The 18,361-nt window shown below is 42.3% G+C and overlaps 1 pseudogene; it reads left to right on the top strand.

The window, feature by feature from the left end:
• The first annotated feature begins 8,201 nt into the window (after positions 1 to 8,201).
• LOC136387042 (tropomyosin alpha-3 chain-like) lies at positions 8,202 to 15,162 on the top strand (annotated as a pseudogene).
• Positions 15,163 to 18,361: the final 3,199 nt, after the last annotated feature.

The following is an 18,361-nucleotide window of genomic DNA, read 5'->3' as shown; positions in this document are numbered from 1 at the left end:
TCCTGCCTTAATTGAGGGAAGTTTTCAGCTATGATATGCTTGAACAAAGTCTCTATCCCTTGTTCTTTCTCTTCTTCCTCAGGAACCCCTATGATGCAGATGTTATTTCTCTCCATGTTGTCACAGAGCTCTCTTAGAGTTTCCTCAGACTTTTTGAGTCTCTTTTCTTTTTTCTGCTCTGCTTCCATGCCTTTATTTATCTTGTCCTCTAACTCACTGATTTGATTCTCAGCTTCATTCATTCTGCTTTTAATTTCTTCCATTGTGTTCTTCATTTCTGATATTGTATTTGTCATTTCTGACTGATTCTTTTTTATTATTTCAATGTCCTTTTTTATAATTGCTATCTCCTTATTTAGGTGTTCATAATGACCATCTATTGTTGTTCTAATATCTTTGAGCATCCTAACAATCGTTATTTTAAACTCTGCATCTGGTAATTTGGTTATATCTGATTCATTTAGGTCCTTTTCTGGGGATTTCTCTTGATTCATTTGTGTTGCATTTCTCTGTCTTCTCATTTTCTCTGTGTAACGGAAGGTTTTGGCCACTGGAGTCCACTAGGTGTGGCCTCTGTTCCCTAGGTATAGTCTGTCTGCAGGCCCACCACCCCCTCTGCTGTTGCTGCCTAGGGTGTTTGGGTATGGGTGTTGCTGGTGCCTACCCACTGGGGTTGTTGCTGTGGTTTCCACCTCTCCTTCATAGGAGTAGCTGTGATCAAGTGCTCGGGTGTACAAGCCTTGGTGGCCTTGGCCTTTGCCCTCCCCCGTGGCGTTATGCTCGGCCCTGAGGGCAGTGGCGAGCACCTTTGCTCAGCTGCGGGTCTCTGCCTGTTTCCGGGCTTTCACCCTGCCCTTGCAGGAGCAGCCCACTTGTGGGACAGCTGCAAACCTTGGCTCCACAGGCCAGGCGGGACTGCGTGCCCATGCTCAGTAGCAGGACTCTGCCTGTTCTGGGTTTTTGGCTCCACCCCAGTGGGAGGAGCCAGCTCCCAAGTCAGGCCACAAGCCTCGGTTCCCAGGTGGGGCAAGGCTGTGCTCCTGCACCCTTGCTCAAGGGCTGGTCTCCACCCCTTCTGGGGTTCCCGCCCTTCCCCTGCAGGCTGGATTACTGAAGGCCCACAGCTGGGCTTGACCACTTTTGCATGCCCTCTCCTCCCCAGCTGGGCAAGACTGAGCTCACAGCTGGGCCTCAGTGGTGGCCAGTTGGCTTCTGCCCTTGCTGACAGAAATGCGCTTTCATTTTCCGCCGCTGCCCGCCCTCCAGTGAGCCCTCAGCCGTGTGGGTGGGGGCGCTGCAGCTCAGACCCTAACATTCACTACTGCAGTCCTGAAAGCTCCCTCCTTCTAAGTGACTCTGCTCTGAGTGCCGTGGGAGAGCTTGTTTGGCTGATGTCCTGCTTCCCTTTGCTGGTATTGCTGTTTCCGGGGAAATATCCACTTCAGATATGGGGAGTGACTCATCCCCGGGGGTTTAGGGTGGCTGTCTCCCAAAATGTTTCTCCCTGTGCCTCCTAGATTACACTCTCTTCCTGCTACACCAGTACTCTTCTCTCTCCCCATCCCCCGGAGCCCCGAGTGAGTGGTTGTGAGAGAGGTGTTCTGCATGGTTCCTTTAAGAAGAATCCTGCGTCTGAGAAATCAGTCTCTTTCTCACAAACAGTATCCTGACTTGTTTCCAGCTAAATACTGTCCATACACGTCTTCTAGGCTCTGGGGCTGCAGGCTGGGGCTTTGTTCCTGGGACTCAGGACCCTCTCCTCTCTGCTAAATTCACTTCCCGCCGCGCGAGTCTCTCCTGGCTGCTGTTCGCTCCAGGGAGCTGGGAAGCCCTCTCCGCATTTCTGCTTTTTTTACCAGTCTCAGTGTGGCTTCTTCAGTGTTCCTTGGTTGAAGAGTCCTCTTAGTTTAGTCCAAAGTTGGTTTTTCCAGATGATGGTTCTTAAAATTAGTTTGTAATCCACTTTGGTTCTGGAGGTGGATGTTGGTACGTCTGCCTACTCTAGCACCATCTTGTCTTCTCCTGGCATATATTTTTTTCAAATTAGTATTTTGGGTTTGTCAGATAAAGGCCCAGAAGCAGATCAAGTGTTTTTATATTTTTAATATTTTGAGGAAACTCCATACTGTTTTCCACAGTAATATTGAAGGACCACAATAATTGGAAAATAAAATAAAATATGAATTCTAGATAGGTTTACTGAAACAAAATTACAGACATGTGTCAGATAAGGACATTTGAGTCAATGACAAACTAAATATATGATTATGGTCCCATAATATTATAATGGAGCTAGAAATTTCCTGTTGCCTACGACACCATAGCACAATGTATTGCTCATGGTTGTGGTGATTCTGATCTAGACACACCTACTGAACTGCCAAGGATGTTCAAGTGTACAGGGGGTCCTTGGGTTACAACACAGTTCTGTTCCTATGACAGTAACCCAAATTTTGGTGTAATTCAAAACACATTCTAGCCTAAGTCACTTACCTATCCTAACACAGTTGTAAAATCATAATCTAGAACAAAAAAACACAAACATGCCACGTTACTTGCCTATTCTTTCACCACGTGCAACCAAACTATGTTTGCCCACATAGTCTGAAGTACGATGCTAACTGCGTAAGCTGAAAGACTCTCTTCTCAATTTTTTTAAAGGTTTTATGGGAGTGAGCATCATAAACTCGAAACATCATATGTCTAGACTATCATAACCCAAGGAACCCTGTAGTATAATACATAACCCTGAGTACAGTTCATAATACTTGATGCTGATAGTGTTTACTATGTTACAGCTTTCCATATTTACTAGACTATAGTTTTTAATAATTATTTCAGAGTGCATTTACTCTTTCTACTTATAAAAATAAAGTTTGCTGTAAAACAATATGCCAAGTTATGGCAGCAGCAGCAGCATTATACATCTTGTGTTACTGCGCCTCTTTCTTTTAACTTTTTTTTTACTGATTTTAAAGTCGGAGGGAGAGCGAGAGGGAGATAGGAATATCAGTTATGTATGCACTCATTGGTTGAGTCTTGTAAGTGCCTGACCAAGGATTGAACACACAACCTTGGCATCTCATGTCAACGCCCCAACCACCTAAACTACCCAGCCAAGGCTACTGCATCTCTCAATTGCATTATTTTCTCTTGTGCTTGATTTAATCTTGTGTTGTTTTGTACAGTAACATGCTGTAGAAAACTGGATTCTTGGTGGGGAGGAGATTTTATGAGGAGAGTGCTATTTTAGAGAATTACCTACATCCTCTATTCAGGGGCCATTAGAAAATCTATCCTAGTCTGTCTGAACATATGAGTTACCTGGAGCTCTCCTGTTTGCTTCTGATTCTCACCTCACACCTATCTGGTCAACCACACACCATCTTACATGGCAGCCTCAACTCAATTGACAGTTAGGGGGATCTAGGCTCCCAATTTTTCCCACACCAGTGAGTTCCTCCCCCAATAAGCAAATGTCACAGTGTGTTGTAAATGCTGCACACTTTTAGGGGTTGAGGGTGGCAGAGGACTAAGATGGGAAGAAACCCAGCCCTCCCCACATCCTCACTGGTGCCATCTCCCATGACGAGCACAGCTCTACAAGGCTTTCACTCTGAAGTGATAGGGACCTCAAAGCTCTTGGGTCCAGGAAAATAAAATCCTCTCCATGATCCAGTGACTTCAGCTTCTAGGGGCCATTTGGCCAAAAAGTTTGGGGATGGAGGGCAGAGTGCAGGGCTAGCTGCATAATCTGCAGGGAACCATGTAAAATGAAAATATGGGGCCCCTAGTTCAAAATGCATGAGAAATTCTATTAAAAGTACTAAAATAAAGTGTTTTCTTTAAAACTATTTTAGTACAGGGGGTCCTTGGGTATGACAGTCTCAACATACAATGTTTTGAGTTTACAACGCTCACTCCCATAAAAACTTTAAAAAATTGAGACGTGTTTTGGCTTATACTATTGGCGTCATATTTACGGACTACGTGGGCAAAATAGTTTGGTTGCACACAGCAGAAAAATATGCTGTATTCTTTTTCTGTGGCTTAGTTGTGTTTTTATGTTCTATATTATAATTTTACAACTGTGTTAGGATAGGTAAGTGGTTTAGGCTAGGGTGTGATTCCACTTATACCAAAATTCGGGTTACATCACTGTCATGGGAATGGAACTGCGTCATAACCTAAAGACCCCCTGTACTTATAAAACATCATTGGGGAACTTCTGCTTCAGGAAGAATGAAGTAGACACACTTTTTCTTATTCTTCTAGGTAAAGCTAAAAGCCCTGGCCATCATATAGAAAACAAACATAAAAAGCCTCTGAAAGGTGGAGAGAAGGCATGACACAGTGGTGAACTCCCTAGGCTTTTTGCGTATCGTACACCCCGAGATGGCACTGAAGAAGCTAACAACTCAGAAACACCACGGAGAGACCAACACACACACACACACACACAAACACACACACACACACACACACAAAGTCTTCACTCTAAAGAACCAGGAAGAGGCAGCCTAGAAATACATTCACTTTTTTTTTTTTTTTTTGTATTTTTCCGAAGTTAGAAGCAGGGAGGCAATCAGACTCCCACATGTGCCCCACCTGGATCCACCTGGAAAACCCACTAGGGGGCAATGCTCTGCCTATCTGGGGCGTTGCTCCTATGCACCCTGAGCCATTCTAGCACCTGAGGCTGAGGCCGTAGAGCCATCCTCAGAGCCTGGGCCAACTTTGCTCCAATGGAGCCTTGGCTACGAGAGGGGAAAAGAGAGATAGAGAGAAAGGAGAGGGGGAAGGGTGGAGAAGCAGATGAGCACTTCTCCTGTGTGCCCTTGCTGGGAATCAAACTCTGGACATCCACACACCAGGCCAACACTCTACCACTGAGCCAACCGGCCAGGGCACATTCACTTTTAGACAATCATTTCTCTACTCCAGGAAAATATCACCAAACACTGTCCCCACCCCATCCCTGCCAGCAAAAGCCAAGTGAAAACCCAGACTTCTACCCTCCCCTACCTGTAAGGAGGAGTCCCAACTCCCCCTCGGGGATGTTGTTAGAGAAGACCAAGGGGAAGCCCCGTCCACCACTATGGTGTCAATTTTTCCTACTATAACAACAACAAAAAAAAAACTTTGTTCATGTGACATCTTGATTGATAAGATTTTTCTAGCTTGTTCATCTGCAAAGGTATTACATCATTAAAATGTATACTTTAATGACTTCATTTTCAGTTTAGGTAAAATGCAAAATCATAAAACAGTTGTGATAATATATAATTTTTAGAGTTAGCATTCTCATGATGCAACTGTTACAGAGATTTTAAGAGTGGTTTATAATCTCTGACAACATTGCAGTAAATTTCTGATAAATTAGTTCTAAATGTAAATTTTAGTAGTTCCAGAGCCGATGAGTCTCTCAGAACAATTTTTCTAAGACTTAACTTTACAAATCAGTTTTGTGTAAAAATGGATTAATTTAAATGTAAAAATACACAATGGTATTTTGATGTTTCATCTCATATTCCCTGTAATTTGGGGAGTTGTCTAAGAAGACAAATGTGGCTTCCTGATTGATATATTGATATAATTCAAAATCTTATGTCTTTCATCACTATATCTTCTATTACAAGGAAAAATTAATTTTTATTCTTCTTTTTTTGTTTTTATTTTTTATTATTTTTCTATTTTTTGAAAAATTAATTTTAAAATTACCTTCCTCGGTAATAATTAGCTCATCATTGATAAATGCATACACTTGTGCAATCTACCACCACAATCAAGATACAGAGCATTTACATCACCCAAAAGAGTTCCCCTTCGCTTCATCATATACAACCCTTCCTCCCAAACCCAGACTCAGGCAAGCTCACACTATTTGTCACTACTGATTAGAATTAGATTATGTTTGTCTTTCAGAGTTTCTTATAAAGGAAATCAAACTACGTTGCATAGTTTTGTACCTACCTACCTTCAAAGTATTTTGCAATCATCCATCTTCTGCTCACATTAGTAGTTAATTTCTTTTTGTGTAGCTTTATTAGTAATTCATCCCTTTTATTGTATGGATATCCACAATTTGTTTCTTGTGAAACAATCATATGTGTGCTTTTTGAATTTGAATGCTGGGTTTTATTGTTTAAAAGAAAGAGCAAGAACACTGAGTAATCAGAACAGTGTGATCCTGGCGTTAAGGATGGACATGGAAGCCAATGGAATAGAACTGAGAGTCCAGCAATGAATCCGTGTAGCTATGACCAATTGATTTTTGAGAAGGGTGCCAAGATCATCCAACAGGAAAAGAATAGATCTCTCCCACAAGTGGTGCTGGAACAATTGGATAGCCACGTGCAAAAAGAATGAAGATGAATTCTCACCTCATACTATATAAAAAAAGTTATATATTTAAATTATGTCACCTGCAAACAACATGTAAATAGACTTTTATTTTTAACCCAGCCTGGCATTTTTAGTCTTAAGTTTAAATAATTTTAATTTAAATACCACAAACTTAGTGGTTTAAAACAACATAAATTTACAGTTCTGGAGGCTAGAAGTCTGAAATCAAGGTGTTAACAGGGCTGAGTTCTCTCCAGCTTCTGGTGGATGCTGGCATCTTTGGCCTGTAGTTACATTACTCCAATCTCTGCCTCTGTCTTCACATGTCTTCTCCTCTGTCTGTAGTCAAATATCTCTCTGATTCCTTCTTATAAAGACACACATGACTGCCTGACCTGCAGAGGCACAATACATAAAGCATCGACCTGGAACGCTGAGGTCACTGATCCAAAATTCCAGGCTTGCCAGTCAAGGCACATATGAGAAGCAACTGCTATGACTTGGTGCTTCCAGCTCCTCTCTCACCACCCTCTTTCTCTCTCTTCTATCTCTAAAATCAATGAATAAAATCTTTTTTTAAATAAAAAGACATGCATGATTGTACTTAGGGATCCCCTGGACAATCCAGGATAATCTCCCCATCTCAAGGGCCTTGACTTCATCACATCTACAAAGACCCTTTTAGGAGATGGTGGTGGTGGCGGTGGTGTTTTGCTAGACTGCTCACAAAAATTAGGGGATATTTAAAAATGAATATGAAGCAATAAAAGAAAAGAGACATTTTATTTTTTTATTAAACAAGAACATCAGAAAAACAAACAACTAGTCAAAGAAAGTTGTTTGATTATGCAAATAAGATGCAAAACCAACTTTTATTTCATTGGTGAAAATGCGCTACACAAAAGGCTGAAAGTACTAAAATATCTGCATGTTCTCTGATCTTGAAAGTGCACATCCTGCAATTTCCCAGCCCTTGCAATGCCCCTGCAACACGATTTGCCCGAATGCAAAGCCTGGAGAGCCATAGGACATCTTGAAGCTGATCAAACACAGACGACAGTGGAAGCAGCACTTGGAACATCCCAAAGTGTGATTAGCAGACTGTGGGATTGCTTTCAAGAGACAAGCACAATACAAAGAAGATGAGGGCAGGGTCACTCATCTGCCACAACAGCAAGAGATGACAGCTACTTGACCCTATTGGCAAGAAGAAACAGGCGCAGCAATACAACAGAGCTGAGGGGACAGTTTCTTGCTGCCACTAGACGAGGGACATGCACTCAGACTATATGAAATCAGCTCCATCGTGTTGGACTGCATGCCTAGTGACCAATGGTATGCATTCTGTTATCTGCTGAACACTGTAGAATCCGTAGAAGGTGGGCTGATGAGCATCGTCATTGGACCCATGATGAGTGGTCAACTGTACTCTTCTCTAATGAGTCATGGTTCAGTCTGAAGCCTGACAATCATCGTGTCCTGATCTGGCATGAACAAGGAACATGGGAGAATTCACATTTCATGCAAAAAAGGGACTCCTTCAGTAGTGGTGGAATCATGGTGTGAGCTGGCATCAGCATTGGTAATTGTACCGACCTCCATGTCATCAGGAACAGATCACTGACTGCTGTCAGATATCGAGATGAGGTCCTGCACCGTATAGTGGTGCCCTGTGCTGGAGCAGTTAGAAACAACTCTTTTCATGACAATAATGCAAGGCCTCACCTTATATAACTCGTCAACAACATGCTTCAGGAGGCAGGAATCGAACGCATGGACTGGCTTCATGTTTTCTAGACCTGAATCCCATTGAACACGCTTGGGAAGCACTGGGAAGACGTCTGGCAAACCGTCCAATGCCTCCCACAGCACTTCTTGAGCTGGAAGTTGCCCTGGAGCAAGAGTGGCAGAAGATCCCACAAGAAGTGCTGGACAGTCTGATCCTGTCCATGCCCCATCGCTGTCAGTGTGTTTTGGCAGTCTTGGGTGACCATACTCCCTACTGAACAGTCAATGTGTGGCACTCTCATCCAGTTTGACATGCTTCTGTTCACCCCCACCAATATGTCACTTGCTACTCAATCACAATAATTGAGTTTGCATCTCATTTGCATAATGAAACCACTTTCTTTGACGTGTAGTTTGCTTTTCTGATGTTCTTATTTAATTAAAAAAATCAAATGCTTTTTTTTACCACTTCATATTCATTTTTAAGTATCTCCTAATTTTTGTGAGCAGTGTATATAAAGTAACATTCACAGGTTCCAGGGATTAAAACATGGATATTTTTGCTCACACTTTTTAAGCCTACCACACCTATTTTTTTTTTTCATTTCTTTAATGTTTATTTTATTGATTTTAGAGAAGGGAAAGGAGAAAGCAATGTGGAGACAGAAACATCAATCTGTTCCTATATGTGCCCTGACCGGGGGTTGAATTGGCAACCTCTGTGCTTTGGGACAATGCTCTAACCAACTGAGCTGTCCAGCCAGGGCCATGCCCATTATATTACACACTATACAACGTTTCAAAGATAAAGTAAATACAACAGTCCTAATCAATTGGAAGGTTGAAACAAAAAAATAGTGAAAATCAATTTCATTTATGAAGTGTCAAAGGGCAGAAGCATTCAGTAAGAGGGCCGATGCTAGGCGAGGTGCCCCTCAGCGGCTCAGCAGTGTTATCAGAACTCGGTTTCTCTCTGCATCTTCTCTGTCTCTGGAGCGCTGAACACAGTAACTGTGGCTTCCCTCCCGGTTGAAAACTAGCTCCCATAAGCATTCACGGTTATAGATGTGCTCCGCGAGTGTCTATCTCCCACTCCCTCTCCCTCTCTGCCACCCAGGATGATCTCTCAAAGATGCAAGTGGCTCACATCACTCCCATCCTTCTATGCTCTTCCATGGCTCCCCAGTGCCCTCAGCATGAAATCCAAACCCTCCGTGTGCCAGATAAGTCCCAGAAATTCTGCAGACCTGGTTGCCCACACACCCTGGTCCTTTACACTCCAGCAACGTCAGGTTTCTTAGAGTTCCACAAATTACCCTGAGTCTTCTCTTCTCCGTGCCTCTGCTTAACCGATCCCTCTGCCTGCAAGCAGTCCTCCCTCTCTCTTTCTTTCTCTCTCTTCACTCTGGCTAATTATGCTATAGACTCAGGCAGATCCGAGGGACTACAATGCTGCGTGATCTTCGACTCAACATAAAACTCTAACTCTTGGTTCTAAGTTCTTCATATACTCCCGTTGCAATTACCGTTGTTAGGAACAAACCACCGCTCGCCCTCTGGCGGCAGAAGGAGGCAATAACAAAGACGGATGCCGCGTCCTTTCCCAAAGCAAGAACCAATCCCAGAGCATCACAGCTAACGATGCTCCCTGACCACCTGCCAGGCACCATGCTAATAGAGTCACCCACGTGCAATATAGTATATCTTTTTTAATAGGTATTATTTTCTTTATTTACTGCCTGCCTTCCCCACTAGAATGTGGATGCAGGAACTTCTGGTTTGTTCACAGCTCAATCCTCAGCATCTACAACATATGGGAGGAGGGAGCAGGGTTGGGGGTGGAGGGGAAGTAGGTGCTCAATAAGTTATGAGGAATGGAATTAGCATCCATCCTGGCCCTAGACTCAGACTTGAGTCTCTCCTCCCAAGACAAGGGAACCCCAGAAGCAAAATGGGTCCCTTGCTCTGGATATGATCTGAGACCAGAATACCCTGGACAGCCCGGGCCCTCCTTCTAAAACCTGCGTGGGCTTCTTTTCTGAGTGAGTGAGGCAAGGGGGTCAGGCATGCACCCCTAAAATCAAAGTGGGCCCTGTTTCATAAGCTGTGGATGGACCTGGAGTAAGCCAGTGGGGTGTACAGGAGGGCTCATGTGGGATGGGGTGGAGGGTTGGTAAGGAAGAGGAGTGGGCTGCAAGTTAGGAGCCCGGAGCCTCCTCTCTGTGTTCCTCCATGTTCCTGGGCAGAATTCCAAAAAATCAGAAGTTCCATCAGAGTCTTGAAGCCTCCAGTTCCGCTGAGAAACTTAACAGGAGTCTGCCGACAGGATGGCAGGCAGGAACCACCTGCCAATGGAGGGCGCCTGGTTAGCGCAGGTAAGGGAGGGGACACCTGTAAGAAGTCCTGGATGAGGAGAAGCGGCGGCAGCGCCCAGCGGAGCAGGCAGGAAACCAAATGCGAGCAGCAGCTGGGTCAGCACCGTGGCCGGATCACCACCCTCAAGCGGTGAAATGAAGATCCAAGTTCTGCAACCATAGATCGACGATGCAGAACCGGCCCAGCGCCTCCAGTGGGAAGTGGAGGGAGAAGGACTGCTAGGATCAGCTGAGAGCTGAGGTGATGTCCTTGAAACACAGGATCCAGAGGAGCTGGACCGTGCTCAGGGGCGCCTGGCCACTGCCCTGCAAAAGCTGGAGGAAGCTAAGAAACCTGCCCATGAGCCCTGGCCAGATAGCTTAGTTGGTTAAAGAGTCGTCCTGATACACCAAGGTTGTGAGTTCAATCCCCAGTGAGGGTACATACAAGAAACAATCAATGAACACATAAATAAGTGAAAAACGGGTAGGTGTTTCTCTCTCTCTCAACTCAATAAATAATTTTTTTTTTGTATTTTTCTCAAGTGAGAAGCATGGAGGCAGAGAGACAGACTCCTGCATGTGCCCTACTGGGATCCACCCGACATTCCCACTAGGGGGCGATGCTCTGCCCATCTGGAGCATTGCTCCATTGCAACCAGAGCCATTCTAGCGCCTGAGGCAGAAGGCATGAAGCCATCCTCAGTGCCTGGGCCAACTTTACTCCAATGGAGCCTTGGCTGCAGGAGGGGAAGAGAGAGACAGAGAAAGGAGAAGGGGAAATGGTAGAGAAGCAGATGGGCGCTTCTCCTGTGTGCCCTGGCCGGGAATCAAACCTGGGATTTCCACACGCCAGGCCGACGCTCTACCACTGAGCCAATGGGCCAGGGCCAATAATTTTTTTAAAAGAAAAGAAAGTTACCGATAATAGCAAGAGTGTGAATGTTGTTGAAAATCAAGCTATCAAAGATGAAGAAAAGATGGAACTCCAGGAGATCCAACTCAAAGAAGCTAAGCACATCACAGAAGAGAGAGACAGGAAGTAGGAAGAGGTGGCTTGTATGTTGGTGGTTTTTGCAGGAGAGTTGGAATGGGCAGAGGAACCGCTGAGCTGGCAGAATCCCGATGAGCAGATCAGACCGATGGACCAGAACCGGAAGTGTTTGGGTGTTGCTGAAGGAAAGTACTCTCAACAAGACAAATATGAGGAAGAGATAAAGATTCTTAATGAGAAACTCAAGGAGGCAGAGCCCCGTGCTGAGTTTGCTAAGAGATCTATAGCCAAGCTGGAAAAGACCATTCATGATTTGGAAGATGAACCGAAATGCACCAAAGAGGAACACCTCTGTACATAAGGTGACCAACTTTTTTACAATGAAAAGGAGGACAAAAATAAAGTGAAGAATACAATATTGTAAATAAAAGAAACATTTATCATTGCAACAATAATACACTATAATATGATAAATGCATAATAAAAAATATTTGTACTATTTTATATTGTAATTATGCTTACATGCCTATTAATTTTTAATAATAATTGTAAGAAAAAAGTATCCATTGAATGAAAAGTATTACTGAATGAAAAATATCCATTGAATGAATATTTTTTGTCAATATATCATCTTGTAACAATACATTGGAAATATCTGAACAAGAAATATCCTTCATATTGAATTTTACAGCAAGTGTTGCAGCTAGAGTATCAACATTCAGTCTCAATTTCTCACTTGTCCAAAAATCATTAGCAATTGAAAAAACTCTTTCAACTGCTACATTAGTTCCAGGGTAGCACAATGTAAATTGAACAAGAATAAATAAATTTTCACAATGAATATGTTCCTTTTTGAAATGGCTGAATACTTCCACCCATCTTTTATCAATTTTGATGTGTTCATTTTCCCATTGTATTAATTTTTCAGAATTTAAATATACATTCAGTCTTCTAATTTCTTCAGAGACAATTGTTGTCTATTTTGATGTCTGGCATTTCTTTAGATAAAAACTCAAGAAAAGATTCAATAGCTGTCCAATATATTGATACTTGTGATAAAGTCAAAAAACACCATTGAAAACTGTTATTTCCCATGATGTTTGTTTCAGACCATTCTTTGATATACTGAAAATATATCTGGTAAAAATTCTGCACTTCTTTGATAAACTTATTTTTTTTTAAAGGTGACCAACTTTTATTTATTTATTTATTTATTTTTATTCATTTTAGAGAGGAGAGAGAAAGAGAGACAGAGAGAGAAGGTGGGGAGGAGCTGGAAGCATCAACTCCCATATGTGCCTTGACCAGGCAAGCCCAGGGTTTTGAACCGGCGACCTCAGCATTTCCAGGTCAATGCTTTATCCACTGCGCCACCACAGGTCAGGCTTGATAAACTTTTATGTTATGCCTGATTTTATTCCTCTAAGTCTGACCATTTTTTAATTTTTGTTCTTTTTTAGATTTTTTTACTTATTCATTTTAGTGAGAAGAGACAGAAGGGGGAGAGAGAAAGAGAGAGACAGAGACAGAGAGAAGGGGGAAGGAGCAGAAAGCATCAACTCCAATATGTGCCTTGACCAGGCAAGCACAGGGTTTTGAACTGGCAACCTCAGCATTCCAGGTTAACGATTTATTTACCCACTGCACCACCACAGGTCAGGCTGATGATTTTTTTTTATGATTAAAGAAAGAAATTTTTCTTCAAAACAAGATTTATAGTGAAGGATAAAGTCATTCAAAATAAGACTAACTTCCATAGCTGAAATATGTTCACCTTCAATCTTTTGAATCATTTTGTGAAAAATAGATGCTTGATTATGTACAAAATACATTAATATCTCAGATATTTTATTATTGAAAAATGATTCCAGGATTTTAGGACATTTGTCTAAACTTAAAAAATATGAAAGGAGAGGTTCAAATAATTGTAGAACACGCTCTATAGCAGGTGTTAGAGCAAGCCATCTAACTTTTGAATATCCTAAAAGATTTTTGTATTCAACATTTGCTTCTTCACAAAATTGTTTTAAAGTAGCAGCATAAACGGTAAAATGACTGAAATGCAAATAAATTGTAGCTGTTATTACTTCTACATCAATTGGCATGGCACATGATGCTGTGTTGATTGCATTTGACAAAATATGTGCATTGCAACCTATTCCTAGTATTTTCTTTTGGAGCAACTCTTGTAATTTTACATACACATCATTCACCCCTTTGCATCTTCACGCACCAAAATTTGTATTTGTATTATCAACTGTTAGTGCAACAACTTTAGATTTCAAATTGTTTTTCATTTATTACTCTGTATGGATGGTTTGACAAAATTTCAGAAGGTCGCCCTCAATGGATTCTAAATTTAAAATTTTTATTTGAATGCCCTTGGTAACATTAAAATATCTTACATTATTGGATACAATTTAATTTCATTGTGATTTGATGCATCAGATAAAATTGTTACAAATGCAGTTTCCAAGTCCTCTGTATTTTGTCACAGTAATTTCTAAATATTGATTTCAAAATAGCCTCACATTTTGTCCTGGCACATGAAAATTTTGCACTGTGAAACTTTTTCAATAATTTAGTTGTACAATCCATACTATGAAAACTTTGATTCTGAATTATAGTATGAAATGCAAATGTTCCCTTCATTGCAGCCAACTGTTTTTCATCTTTAGAATAATTTGAAGTTTTAAAAAAACTTGTTACTTTACAACTGGAAGCTGATGCATCTAATGATTGCTTATGTTTGTTGATGGTCAAGTGTTTTGTTATCGCTGCTCTGCCCCCAACTGCAATACAAAATTCTCTGCCACAAATATTGCAGAAAACAATGGTATCTTTTTTTGATATGAAGAATGGAAATTTCTTTTTCAATTTATCATAGAAATGGCTTTATTTTTTTTATTTTTCCATCCCTTAAATAAAATTTAAAATTAAAAACAAAATATAGAGCTACACGAATGATGCAAGCACATTAGGAACTGAAAATGTGACATCACGGTAGGCAAATTTTCTGGAAGCTAAATTAACAAAACTAAATATCAAACAAAACCACTAATTTGGAGTGATATTCAGGTGTATTTATCATTTTCTAATAAAAAAGCATCTGTTTTATGCAACTATTTAATCAAAATGAATTATTAATAGATATGGTTTGAGGTAAGATTTCCACTATAAAATTCGAATTTTGGGAAAATACTTGTAAATAAAATTATACGTATTTGGAAATTATTAAATAGATAATGAATTAATAAAACATGAATTATGCTTACCTGTCTATGATTGAATCTTCACTGAGAAAGAAATAATCGTGAGTCTACAATGTCATATGTCCCCTATTGTGTTTCAGTAAGAAGTACACAAAGCCATTTGCGCACTCAGTATATTGCGCGCTCTCTCAAGGTCTCCCCTGTGGAGTGCATGTGTCTCATAATTGCGACTCGCAGCACTGTACTGATCCTTGACAAATTGTCGCGTCAAATACAAATATGTCACATCACAAGCAATGAATGGATCGACTCTGCATCGATCAAATACGGACATTTACAAATTAGTCTTCCAATATCAAAAAGGAGAACACGTAAGAGGACTCTTTTCAAGGGAGGACTAAAGGAGGACAACTGGTCACCTTACTGTACACCAAGGATGCTGGACCAGGCTCTGCTCGGCCTGAATGAGATGAAGAGCCTCGCAGCCCCGCCCTGCCGCTGCTCCTCCTCCCACCCTGACTCTGCCTGAGGCCAGCCAGCCGGAAGCTGACCTTTAAACTGAGGGCCGGTCTTTAACTGAAGGCTGCTTTATCCTTTTGCTGCGTCGCACCCCACCCCACCCCCACCCATGTCTGTTTCCCCAAACTGTCTCTGCCTCTCCCCAGAGATTCTGGTTGGGCTGCAGGCTGAGCATCTGTGGGAACATTGAAGGGAATGTGAGTGCAATGCACAGTGGTTTTAAAAGCCTGTTGTGACATACTCGTTTTGTAACTGCCTTTTTTGTGGATGTAGCAACCATTTGTGAAATATTCCAAATAATCTTGTAGCCCTCAAGCAGCAATCTAATCCTCTTCTCACTGTTAGAAAGTAACTTTTCATCTTAATGCATATGCTCTCTCTCTCCATAGAGGCGGGAGAGAGGTCCGGGTCTGCCTTACTGAGGGCCAGACAGAGCCCAGAGACAGACTGCTCCTATGGGGAACCCCTGCTTTGTGCGGAGTGCCAGCAAACCAGGGAGGTGAGTCCAGGAGGGGCAGTTTTATTTTTTCATCAGAAGTGACCAAATTTAAACAGTGAGACCAAATCCTTGTCCCCTCCCTACCCCCTTCCCAATGGTTCAGAGAATGGATCCTGTGCCCCTTATATTGAAGTGACCAGTTATTTGCCCTCCTGCCTCTTTGAAAGAAATAAATTTATTTTTTTGCCATGGATTTAGCCAGAGAAACTCATCACCCTTTTCTGCATCTGAAGCTGCTGTCTCCGAAAGCCCATCTTATTGTACTTTGTATCAGTTAATGCTGGTGGAATCTTGAATAGTTTGTGGACAAAACTGTTTTTAAATTTTGCATTATTTTGAAATTGCTTCTTGGAGTTGGGGTGCGTGGCCACCCCATGTGGCTGGGAGAGCTCACTAGTCTGGCTGGCAGTGCCTGGTCTTTAAAAGTATCTTTCCTCACCCAGTCCCCCTTTTTGGTAAGGTTTCTGTGAGATCTGTTAGGTGTGCATCCTGAGGTTTATTGGCTTCAAATGCACTCTCCTTTGGTGTGCTCTCTTTGAGGGCCGGTTGGGAGAAAGAAAAACCAATGGTGCAACTGTTTTGAATCTGAAAATTGATGTCTTTTTTTAAATATTATTATTTCTCCATTTGAGAGAAAAGGAGAGAGAGAGAGAAGCATCAACTCATTGTGTCACTTAGTTGTATACACATTGTCGCATCGCATACATGCCCTGACTGGGGGGAGGGTCAAACCCACAACCACTGGCAAGCCAGGCCAGGCCTTAGCCACTGAGCCACCCAGCCAGGGCTGACAAGAGTCTTTTTAAAATAAAGAACCTTCTAGAGGAAGAAGAATAAGAGGAGGAGGAGGTGGTAGAAGAGGTGGCAGAGGAGATGGAGGAGGAGGAGGAGGAGGAGGAGGAGGAGGAGGAGGAGGAGAAGAAGAGAGGATGGAGACAGGAGCAAAAGAGGAGCAGTCTCCTCTCCCAATAGAGAGAAAAAAAAATGGGTATTCATCACGTGAGTTTCCCAAATTACCGAAAGAGGGACTGAGTTAATAAATGAGGGAGAAGGTCGCTCCTTTCCCTCCTCCCACTTGCTTCCCAGAGTGAACCATGGTATCTGTCAGAAAAGGAAATCCATTTTGAAACTGCCCTATCATCTGGTGTGCACTGTTGCTTTGCACACATCCTTCTACTTTGTCTTTTATACACACACACACATATTTATTTTTTTTTTTAGTGAGAGGAGGGGAGGCAAAGAGACTCCCACATGCAACCTGACCAGGATCCACCCAGCATGCCCACTAGGGGGCAATGCTCTGCCCATCTGGGGCCCTTGCTCCATTGCTACCAAAGCCATTTTTTAGCCCCTGAGGCAAAGGCCATGGAGCCATCCTCAGTGACAGGGGCCAACTTGCTCCAATGAAGCCCAGGCTACAGGAAGGGAGGAGAAGAGAGAGAGAGAGAGAGATGAAAGACGGGGGTGGAGAAGCAGGTGGTTGCTTCTCCTGTGTGCTCTGGCCAGGAATTAAACCCGGGACATCTACGTGCCAGGCTAACACTCTACTGATGAGCCAACTACCCGGGCCCTTCTTTTTTATTATTATTATTGATTTTAGAGAGAGAAGAAGGGAGAGAGTAAAACAGGAACATAGATCTGTTCCTGTATGCACCCTAACTGTGGATCAAACTGGCAACCTCTGCACTTTGGGACAATGCTCTAACCAACTGAGCTATTCTGCCAGGGCTCGACTCTGTCTTTTTTGCAGGTGTTTTTGTGAAGAAGGTAAATCATATTTTGTTAGCAGCTGTTAGCTTGATTATTACCATTAACTAGTTGACAATAGGGTATTGTAGGCCTCCAACTGTCCCCTTGTCCATGCACATGAGGGGCAGCCTGCAGCTTACAACAGCCCTATGAGGGACAGGCTATCATTAAGTCCATTTCAAATATGGAGAAACTGAGGTGGTTTAATATGTGACATTCACATATATTTATCATGAACTATGTGCTAGGAGCTATGTGTATGTAATGATGAGGGAGAGGGAAGGAAAAATGATAGCCCCTTCTTTATCTTTTTTTAAAATATTTTTATTTATTAATTTTAGAGAGGGGAGAGAGAGAGAGAAGGGGGGGAGGAGCAGGAAGCATCAACTCCCATATGTGCCTTGACCAGGCAAGCCCAGGGTTTCAAACTGGCGACCTCAGCATTCCAGGTCGATGCTTCATCCACTGCACCACCGCAGGTCAGGCATCCCTTCTTTATCTTTAAACAGGGAAACTACACTTCCTGGGTTACTGGGGACAGTCCATGGGCACTTATTGACCCAGCATAATTAGTACCTTCCTCTTTAACTCTCAAGTGTCATGATTTGGACAGTAAATTATACCATGACCCTACTTATAGACCTTACTGTGGGAGAGACAGAAATTGACCAACATATTACACAAGTAAGTTAATAACTACACTTTTGATAAATACAAAGAAGGAGCAGAAACAATGTAGGGGAAGCAAAGAGGGGGATTTGTCACCTCCTCAGAGGTGATATGAAGGAACAGTAAGTGACAAACAGGATGGGGAAAGTGAGGGGTGAGCATTTCAGGCTTGGGAACATCAAGGGAAAAAATGAAAATTTGGCATTGAGTTTTAAACTTGTCCTTGCTATAATCTCCATTTAATTTGATTTCCATCATTGTTGATAGAACAAAAAAAACAAGTCTTCTTTGC

This window comes from Saccopteryx leptura, unplaced genomic scaffold (assembly GCF_036850995.1).
Source record: "Saccopteryx leptura isolate mSacLep1 unplaced genomic scaffold, mSacLep1_pri_phased_curated manual_scaffold_53, whole genome shotgun sequence".
In the NCBI taxonomy this organism is placed as follows: Eukaryota; Metazoa; Chordata; class Mammalia; order Chiroptera; family Emballonuridae; genus Saccopteryx; species Saccopteryx leptura.
The sequence above is the reverse complement of the archived record's forward strand: the minus strand, read 5'-3'. Positions and strand labels throughout refer to the sequence as shown.